The following is a 10,544-nucleotide window of genomic DNA, read 5'->3' as shown; positions in this document are numbered from 1 at the left end:
GACTTGTCACTAGGAGATTTGTGGCAAGCATACTATCCCAAACAAAGGAACCTGGGTGATGTTCTGAGTCTTTAAATATTTATTTATTTATTTGGTTGCACTGGGTCTTAGTTGCAGTAGGCAGGCTCCTTAGTTGTGGCTCTCTGGCTTCTCAGTTGTGACACATGGGCTCCTTAGTTGTGGCATGCGAACTCTTACTTGTGGCATGCATGTGGGATCTAGTTCCCTGGCCAAGGATCAAACCCAGGTCCCCTGCATTGGAAGTGCATAGTCTTAACCACTGCGCCACCAGGGAAGTCCCAATGTTCTGAGTCTTAGCCCTAATCCACTAGGTGGTGCAGCTTTAATGTGACTATAAACTCACATCTGCCAGATACAGTGTCTCTGTGCCTCTGACAATGACAGATTAGTAATCACAAATTTTTCTCAAACATTTACCTTTTCAATGTTCCTTAACAGTTGCCAAAGACTTATTACAACATACCCTCAAGATACACATGTCACTATTTCCAAAATGACAGCCTGTTTTTCATTAATTACATTCTAGATTGAAGCCTTTTTTTTTTTTTTTTTTTATGGGAGCACCTTATGTCCCTGGCTGGGAGAAAAGAAGCTCCATAATCTTATCAGGAACACTCATCCAAATCTTTTCCTCCTGAAAAGATTTCCACAGATGGGCAATCTCACTCATTTGTGATGTTTTATTAATTCTAGTTTCAAAAACTGCCATTTCTTTTGTCCCCAAATAGTTGGAATGGACATGATTCTGAATCTGCAACTCAGTTCAAGTGTCTCAAGTGCACATATTCTTCTGAAAACTGAAGGTGGATGCAAAAATAGCAAGTCCTTGCCTTCAATAAATGTATACTCTGGAGGTACAAAACAGCCCCAAAACCAAAGATAATTATCCAAATACCATATAACATGGCATGTTAAAGGAGTGATACAGAGAGGGACTACTTTGAGAGTTCAGGGGAGACAACTTTAAGGGTTTGGCATTGTTAGTCCCTATAGTGGGTTGAATAATGCCACCCCCCCAACCCCCTCCCAAGATATACCCATGCCCTGACCTCTAGAACTTGTGAAAATGACCTTATTTGGGAAAAGAGTCTTTGCAGATAAAATTAAGTTTAGGATCTTGAGATGAGATCATCCTGGATTACCCAGGTGGTCCCTAAATCAAATGACAAGAGTCCTTATAAGAGACAAAGAAGTGAGAAGAGAAGAAGGCAAGTTGAAGACAGAGGCAGAGATTGGAATGATGTAGCCACAAGCCAAGGACCACCTGAAGCTGAAAAAGAAAAAGAAAGATTCTCTCCTAGAACTTTTAGAGTGAGTGTGGCCCTTCCTACAACTTGATTTCGGACTTCTGGCCTCCAGAACCATGGGAGAATAAATGTCTAGTATTTAAGTCACCAAGTTTGCAGTAATTTGTTACAGCAGCTAAGGAAACTAAAACTAATACAGTCTATTTGTCTGGAACACTCCATTCCCCTAGCTCTTTAGGTTTCAGCTTTAATATAACTTCCACAGAGAAGCATTCTCTAATGCCTAGCCTCGCCTCAAAGCTAATTTTGGTCCCTTTTTTATATTTTTATAGCCAGCTCCTGTACTTTTCCTTCCTAATACTTATTATAACACATACCTACTCAATTTATTGAGATATTTATGTTTGTTTCTGTCTAAAAATTCGCTATAATATTCCTCAGAAAGAACTGGGCCTTGTTCTGCTTTGTTTCTTTAAAGCCTGAACCATTGAGGAGATTATATGGAGACACAGAGCAAGAAGGGAAGCAGCAGCTAGGAGAGGAGTGATTCCTCAGTAATGGGGAGAGAGGTGTGGCACACACTCTACTATCTGTCAGCACCCAAGGAGGCAGTAAAACCTCTGAGGGAACTACTGGACCTCAGGCCCTGGGGTTTCCATCTTCACAAAGATTCTCAGCCCTAAGCACAGAGTGTCATACCTTAAGGGACCATGTGGGACAGTGGTTCATCAGCAAGATCCAGTGCAATCAGTTGGCCAACTACTACGATGAACCTTCTTAATGTTCGATGCCCCAAGAGTAAATGTAACTTCTGGCGGAGTACGGAGGGAAGTATGAGGAGGGCAGGCAAGAATTTCTGTTGCTTCTGGCCAATGTATTCTAGTGCAAAATTATGTTAAAATGGAATTTTCCTGTTTTAAATCAGTTATGGCTGATGTTACAAAGTTATGAACAAAAGATATTAAATACCCACACATTCCAGAGAGAAGCACAAATGTTTGCAAAACTTATTAAGATGACCCCTAAATCCAGTCCAGCGAAACTTACCCCACCACCCAGGAGGGGCTTTTAATAGAACTAGAGATTAATATGAAGATATCTTTAGAAGGGAAGTAGTCTGAGTGCTATGGTACAACACCACGTCCTTGTGAAGGGATTGAGGGCTTCAGGGAATCAATAAGAGGCTGACATGTTTCTTCTGGAGTTTGGAGGAAGTAGGGACATAAGCTATTCTAAATGTGAGAAGCTGGCTGGAGCAACCTATGGTGACAAAGCAAAGATCAAAGGCGGCTTCAGGAACAGCCTGTGCTTCCAGAATTCAGCAGTACCTCCCCAGATGTAGATCTTCCAGAAAATAGGTGGGTCTTGGTCATTTTGAAAAAAATCCTAGCCCAGAAGACCATCTTGGTGGGCTGAGTGACTCCCAAAAAGATTCTGCGTGGGGTAGACTGCAGAAATTCAAAGGGGGCAGTACCTGTATTGGAGAGCTATGGAAAAAAAGAGCTCCTAGTAATGGGGTTCTCTGAAGATCTCCCAGACCTATCTTATCAGAAAAAGATCAGCTTTGGAACACCTGACACCCCCAGAGGGACAAATACCAGGTCACAAATAAGGGTTTTGTTTTGTTTTCTTTGCTATTTTTCTCTCTGTTCTCTCCTGCTCCAACTGTGGAGGCAACTTAGCAAATCAAGCAGGGGGAGGACATAATTAAAGCATCACCACTATCTCCTTTCCACTGCGGGTTTACCAGTCTGGGCAGGCTTAGCTTACGGTGGGGAGTGGGAAGAAACTATGATTTAGATGAGAGGCTGAAGGTTATAGATTACACTGGTCTGAACTTTTAATATCTGAAAAATGGAATCATTCATTAACACCTGAAAACAACTTCATAAAGCTATGGGGTTTACTCAAGACTTCATCCATAAGTAAAGAAAGCTGCAATAAATCTTGGTTAAAGGCAGTAGTGTGAAAGAATAAAGCTGCTTTCTTCATATAAGTTTCTCAGTTCAACTCAAACAAAAACCAGTATAGTTCCATGGGCTTCTCCCCCACAGTGATGTCAGGTTTGAGCCTTGCACAGCTGTAGTGGGACTCATGTTTGGGTTCATAGGTGACCCTCACAGCCATAGCCCAAGGACAAGCTAGGCCCAGTAACAATGAGCACTGTTACAGGGTCAGAGTGACCCTAATTGCAGTACAAATAATTGGAGTCATTGTCTTTCATCCTCAGAACTAACACATTTTCTTCGGCCACTCCAAATTCTATAAGACCCTTCTTACAGCCACCTCCTAAGACAAGATGACCAACTCCTTCTAAGCATACAGAACTGAAGGACACTCTCAATGTGGTCTAGTTGGCTTAAATTTGCATAAGTAAGTTGAGGCAGCCAACTGACACTTCCTTTTTCAAGTGACTTGTAGTCGCCACCCTGGGCATTTGAAGAACCTTTTTCAATAAGCACCCTGTATGATTTCTGCCTTAATAGGCTACCTATTATGGTTCCTTTAAGCAAAAGAAAAGAATATTGTTTTTAATTGAAGGATGACAGATTGAATAAATAAGAAGAGACAGCCTAATAAAGAAAAGAGATGGGATCTATACAGGTTAGGGGAGGAGAGGGAGAAGGAAAGGTATCACATCATAGCTTTCAACCCCAGCTCCATCTGCCTAACTTTAGTTCCCCCAAATTCATAATTTTTGAAACTGTTAACTTTTTCCTATACTGAAATTAGATGGGCAGACAAACTTTACTGGCTGTAACCCAACTGCAGCCATGTTTTCCCCCATGTCTTTGCTGAATGTGCTTAAGTGTCCTGGCTCTATACTATTTCTACACTAGAGGAAATATAATAGTTCTGTGCTACAGGAATGTGTTGCTTCATTACAGCTTTCCCAGGTTCATTAAATAAAATTAGCTTTGAAAGAAGTTACATTAAAAAGCACTCACATTAAATATCAACTGCTAATGAGTATCCTTTTAAGACTGTCCCCTGAAAAACAGAGCTTGTCACCCATTAGCAATTGTTTTAAAAATGAGCTAGGGAAGAGTGGCTTTCCACTGAGAAACAGAGTGGCTTCCTATGGAGATGGATGCCAAATGGTGCAACAAGTTTATTGAGAAGTCTCAATTGTTGGAATAAAAAAAACCTTTTTTCGTAACACGTAGCACCCAATGAAACTATGTCAAACCCATTTTTCCTCTTCACTAGGTTCCATAACATTTTAGTCACTTTTGATTTTCAAAAATGTCTTAGTTGAGACATTTCAAAAATATCTAGGAATCATCCCTATTCATTTTTTCCTTTTTACTGTGTAAATATGTAATATGTACACATCTTTTAATGTGGGAGAGATTAGCTTATTCTGCATATGTATTTTGTGTACTTTTAAAACTGTAATGTTATATTATTATTAATACTAATATTATTATATTATTTCCAATGTCTTTAAAAACTACTTATAACTATTTTATGAATCATAATTTATTTACTCCCCTATTGCAGAATGAAGATTTTTGTGTTGTTATATTCATTCATTTTATTTTTTAGGTTCCACATATAAATGATAACATACAGTATTTGTATTTGTCTTTCTCCATCTGACTTGTTTCACTAAGTATAATACCCTCCAGGTCCATTCATGTTGTTGCAAATGGCAAAATTTCATTCTTCTTAATGGCTGAGTGGCATTCCATTGTATATGTTTATACCACATCTTTATCCATTCATCTGTTGATGGACACTTAGGTTGCTTCCATATCTTGGCTACTGTAAATAATGCTGCTATGAACATTGGGGTGCATATATCTTTTCGAATTAGTGTTTTCTTTGGACGTATACCCAAGAACGGAATGGCTGAATCATGTGTAGTTCTATTTTTAGTTTTTTAAGGAACCTCCATACCATTTTCCATAGTGGCTGCATCAATTTACATTCCTACCAACAGTGTACAAGGGTTCCCTTTTCTCCACGTCATCACCAACATTTGTTATTTGTGGTCTTTTTGCTCATAGCCATTCTGAAGGTGTGAGGTGATATCCCATGGTGGTTTTAGTTTTGATTTACATTTCCCTGATGACTGGTGATGTTGAGCATCTTTTCATATGCCTGTTGGCCATCTTCATTTCCTCTTTGGAAATATGTCTAGTCAGTTGTTCTCTCCATTTTAAAATTGGCTTTTTTTGATATTGAGTTGTTTATATTTTTGGGGTATTACCCAAAATATCATTTGCAAATATTTTCTCCCATTCTGTAGGTTGTCGTTTTGTCAGTGATTTCCATTGTTGTGCCAAAGCTTTTAATTAGGTCCCATTTGTTTATTTTTGCTTTTGTTTCCTTTCCCTTAGGAGACAGATTAAAAAAAATATTGCTACAATTTATGTCAAAGAGTGTTCTGCCTATGTCTTCTTCTAGTTATTTTATGGTTTCTGGTCTTTAATCCATTTTGAATTTATGGTGTAAGAAAATGTTCTAATTTCATTGCTCCTTTTCATATCTTGAATAGACTATATTGCAAATGCCTATAAATTAATCTCCCTTTTCTTATGTCAGGTCCTTCTAAGGCATCTTCTACATGAGTGCCAAAGTGGTCTTTCTAAATAACGAATGTGCTAATCTCTGTACCCTACCTTAAAATCTTTAATGATGCCCATTACCCACAGACAAAGTCCTAAATTGTGAGTATAGAATAGATGTCCCTTTATGCCCTGACTCCTTCCCACCTCACCGGTATCAGTTCTTAGATCTCCTCCATTCTCATCCTGCGTTACAGCCATTCTAAAATCTTTGTCTTCTCCATTTGCTATATGACAACTTGGCGAATTTGCACTAGGTTTTCTCTTTTTGGAGTGTTCTCCCTTATTTAAATCCCATTTACTCTTCTAGGCTCAGTTCCCACTCTTCTTCCCTGTTACAGGGTTGCTGATCTTCCTCCTGCCCCCACCTACTGATTTTGGATGCACACAGCAGTGAGCAGTAGCTTGCAGTGAGCAGCAGCTGGAAGCGAGATCTTAGTTCCCTGAACAGGAATTGAACCCTGGTCACCTGGGTAAAACCAGGAGTCCTAACCGCTAGACCATGAAGGCCAGCAGCTAGAGCCTAAATCCCCAGTCATTGCCTGCCTTGACAAGAAAATTCTGATGAGGAGGTGGAAGGTAAAGAGAAAAGTAAAGCATTTATTGGAAAAGCAGAGTACATGGGAAAGACAAACAGGCAAACTCAGCAAGAGTCATGAGAGTCATGCCTTTGGGAAGTTTAAATCATTTATAAGGGGGCAGTTTTCTGGGCCTTTGTCTTCCCTCTCGCCAATTGTCTTGCTTTGCCCCCCTGGCTAATTTGTCTCAGGGCCTTCCCTTAGGTGCGAATGCACCCCTCAGCCAAGATGGATTTCAGTGCACAGGTGTCTGGGGTAGGTGGGGAATGGCAAGACTCATTATGGCCTGGTGTTCCCTGCCTTTTGACCCCTGAAGAGAATTTCTGCGCATGTGTAGTGTCTCCGTTGCCCTAAGGAGGGGAAATATGTAACTTCTTGATCCTTTACTCAAACAGGGTTTAGCCCCTCTCTGTCCCTGCCAGGACTGTTATTTTAAAGTGTCCTCAGGAGACAAAGCCTGGCTATCTACCCTGTGTCTGTTGTTATTTCTATTTTAAAGAGCAAACAGGAGGCTGATTGGAAATGCCTAACCTGGAGCCCACCGATCTCCTGTCTCAGGAAACGCAAACAAGAGGCTAGTTTTAAGTGTCCGGCCTGAAGCCCACCTTTTTCCTGCCCCAAGAAATGTAAACAGGAGGCCAGTTGTGAATGCCTAACCTGGAGCCCACCTATCTCCTGCCTCACTACCTCAAGTAGTTTAATTTCCTTTACAGTACCTGTGCAAACTTCTGTTCTAACACATCACTCTATATTGTAGTTGTTATCTGAGCTCTTCTGAGGATAGGAATCACGTCTTGCCTGTCATTGTAGTATAACCCTATCACAGCAAGGTTTCAGTAATTCCTGGATCTGGCCCACACATTTGCTTCAAATTCTCTAGCATTTATCTGGTTTGTTATTTCAACGTACTGTTTCCCACCTAGATTCTCCCTCTCTGCTTAGACTTCTTGGATCAACAACCCAATTGGATGGTCTACCCAGATTTGACAGAGGTTGACCAAGGTGGCAGCCTGTGAATTTCTCTATTCAGCTCCATACTCTGAGAGACAGTAGTGTCACCTGGCCCCAAGTTCCTGGGTACCCCAAGTTCCTCAGGGTACTGGGCAGCCCAGACCCAGTACCCTGAGCACCCAGCTGTCAGGGGTAGGAAACAAAGAAGAGAGAGGGAGAGGCTGGGAAAACTGTATTGTTATTATCTCATTATCTCATCTTCTAATAGCAATGTTTTAGAAAATAACTATGTATTAAGATAGCAGGCACTCTGTTGACAGGCATCATTGTACTGCTGAAAGGATAGAAAGCCATTGAGTGAACTGGAATAGCTGTAGAGAAAGAATAGCAAGGTACAGTTTAAGGAAAAATAAAAAGTGAACAACATTGTTCTCATCCTGCGTTCCTGTGTTGTCTATTGTGATGCAATTAGACGGATGGGGATGTCTGAAGTCACATCAATCTGTCATCTATTATTCAGTTTTGCTAGATTGTTGCTGAAAGAGAAGCAGCTAATTAAAATGCCAGAGTGTTGTCTATTCTTAGCTTTGAAAGACAAAGAATGCTGTTATAGCAATGTGTAGACTATTTTGTTTAATGTGAAAGTCAAAAGACCAAAGATTTAGACAGCTAATCAGGAAATGTAATGGAATAAATTATAAGAACACACTCATTGCATGCTTCCAGTCAACTTAAGGTTCAATAGAAACATACTAAAAATGCTGAAATAAAGTATGTAAATTAACAATCTCAATGTGTGTCATTGTTGAGAAAACAACATGGGAGATTCTCTAGACTTTTCCCTTAATAATACTATAGAATTAAGCATAAGTCATGTTTGTCATGAACTCAGAATTTATTAAAGGAACTTATTATAACATTTATACCTAGATTACAGTCCTTGTCTGGATTACAACTTTGAAGGCTGTTATAAAATTTCTGAATACCTTACTAGCTGCCTGCATCACAGAGAAATAGTGGTGATTATTTTCACTCTCAGATCAGAAGATCCTGAGATAATACATGTTCCCTTCAGATTCCAGTTTGAGACCTGTTAACAGGAGTCACTTTTCTGTCTTCCAGTATTAAACACTATACTTGCTCCTTCCAGCTGGGCCCACAGCTCCAATTCTATTTAGCAGTCTCTAGAGTCAGAAATATATGGATGTCCGCAGTGTTAGTCTTGCATGTTATCAGCATGTGATAACTGTGCAAAGTGTGAACTGCTCAGCTCTGAGGGATGCGGTCTCTGTCTCTTAGGCTAGGATGTGTGTCCCCTGGAGATGGGCAATGTGCTAGCCTTGGCATGCTTTGAGTTGCATATCCTCTCCATGCCTCAGTTCTTTCATGTGCAGAATAGGGACATTAAACAGAGGCATTTAGAATATCTACCTAACTTAGTATTGTGAAAATTAAGTGAGATAATGTATGAAAAATGTTTAGTATAGGACATGGACACATACAGAGTGCTCACTAAATGTTAACAACTATGATGATGACAAAGTCTCATTTTTCAGTAGGATTAGTCTCAAACCTGGCTTTCTAAGAAAAAACACCATTGCAGCTTTTGTACGTCTGCCAGCCACCTTAGTATTTATGTACCTAGAGTACAGATATTTAAACCAGTTGTGTTGGAAACTTCCTTTGTCATATAGTCATGTTAATAAACCTTAATAGCAATGAGGAGCAATGAAATTAGAACATTTTCTCACACCGTATACAAAAATAAACTCCTCATTGCTCCTGAGGCTCCTGGGAGAAATCTCCCTTTCTTTTCTTTGTTCGCACAGCTCCTGGGGTTCAGCTTTGGATTTGGCCCCGCCCCTGTATGTAGGTCGCCTGAGGGCATGTGTTCTTTGCTCAGACAGGACGGGGTTAAAGGAGCAGCTGATTAGGGGACTCTGGCTCACTCAGGCCAGGGGGAGGGAGGGGTATGGAATGCGGGGCGAGCCTGTGGCTGCAGAGGCCGGCGTGACGTTGCACCAGAGGCGCGCCGTGTGTTCTCCCGGGGAAGTTGTTCCTGGATCACGGGACCCTAGCAGTGGCGGGCTGCACAGCCTCCTGGGACGGGAGGTATGGATAGTGACCTGTGCTTACACACAGGCTTCTTGGTGGCTGCAACAGCAGCCTTTGTGTTTCATGCCCGTCTCTGCTGTCTGCGCTGATAGCCGTGGCTCGTGCCCATCTCTGGAGCTCGTTTAGCGGTGCTCTGAATCCCCTCTCCTCGCACACCCCAAAACAATGGTCTCTTGCCTCTTTGGCAGGTCCAGACTTTCCCGCACTCCCTCCCGGCTAGCTGTGGCGCACTAGCCCTCTTCAGGCTGTGTTCACGCAGCCAACCCCAGTCCTATCCCTGGTATCTGACCTCCGAAGCTGGAGCCTCAGCTCGCAGCCCCCACTCGCCCAAGCCTCTCAGGCTGGTGAGTGCTGGTCGGCACCGATCCTCTGTGCGGGAATCTCTCCGCTTTGCCCTTCGCACCCCTGTGGCTGCACTCTCCTCCGTGGCTCTGAAGCTTCCCCCTCCGCCCCCCTCAGTCTCCGCCAGCAAAGGGGCTTCCTAGTATGTGGAAAACTTTCCTCCTTCACAGCTCCGTTTCTTGCCTTTTGGGAAGTCTGAGGTCTTCTGCCAGCATTCAGTAGGTGTTCTGTAGGAGTTGTTCCACGTGTAGATGCATTTCTGATGTATTTGTGGAGAGTAAGGTGATCTCCGCGTCTTACTCCTCCGCCATCTTGAAGTCTCTCCTGCGTATCTTTTCTGATATATTCACTAGTTTATTTTTTGGATTATACATATAAGTGACATCATACAGTATTTGTCTTTCTCTGACTTATTTCACTAAGCATAATACCCTCTAAATACATTCATGTTATTGCAAATGGCAAAATTTCATTCTTTTTTTAAGGCTGAGTAGTATTCCACTGCATATATATACACATCTTCTTTACCCATTCATCTGTTGATGGACACTTAGGTTGCTTCCATATCTTGCCTACTGTAAATAATGCTGCTACGAATATTGGGGTGCATGTATCTTTTTAAATTAATGTTTTCATTTTCATCAGATATATACCCAGGAGTGGAAATGCTGGGTCATATGGTAGTTCTATTTTTAGTTTCTTGAGGATCCTCCATA

This window comes from Pseudorca crassidens, chromosome 9 (genome assembly GCF_039906515.1).
Source record: "Pseudorca crassidens isolate mPseCra1 chromosome 9, mPseCra1.hap1, whole genome shotgun sequence".
NCBI lineage: Eukaryota > Metazoa > Chordata > Mammalia > Artiodactyla > Delphinidae > Pseudorca > Pseudorca crassidens.
The sequence above is the reverse complement of the archived record's forward strand: the minus strand, read 5'-3'. Positions refer to the sequence as shown.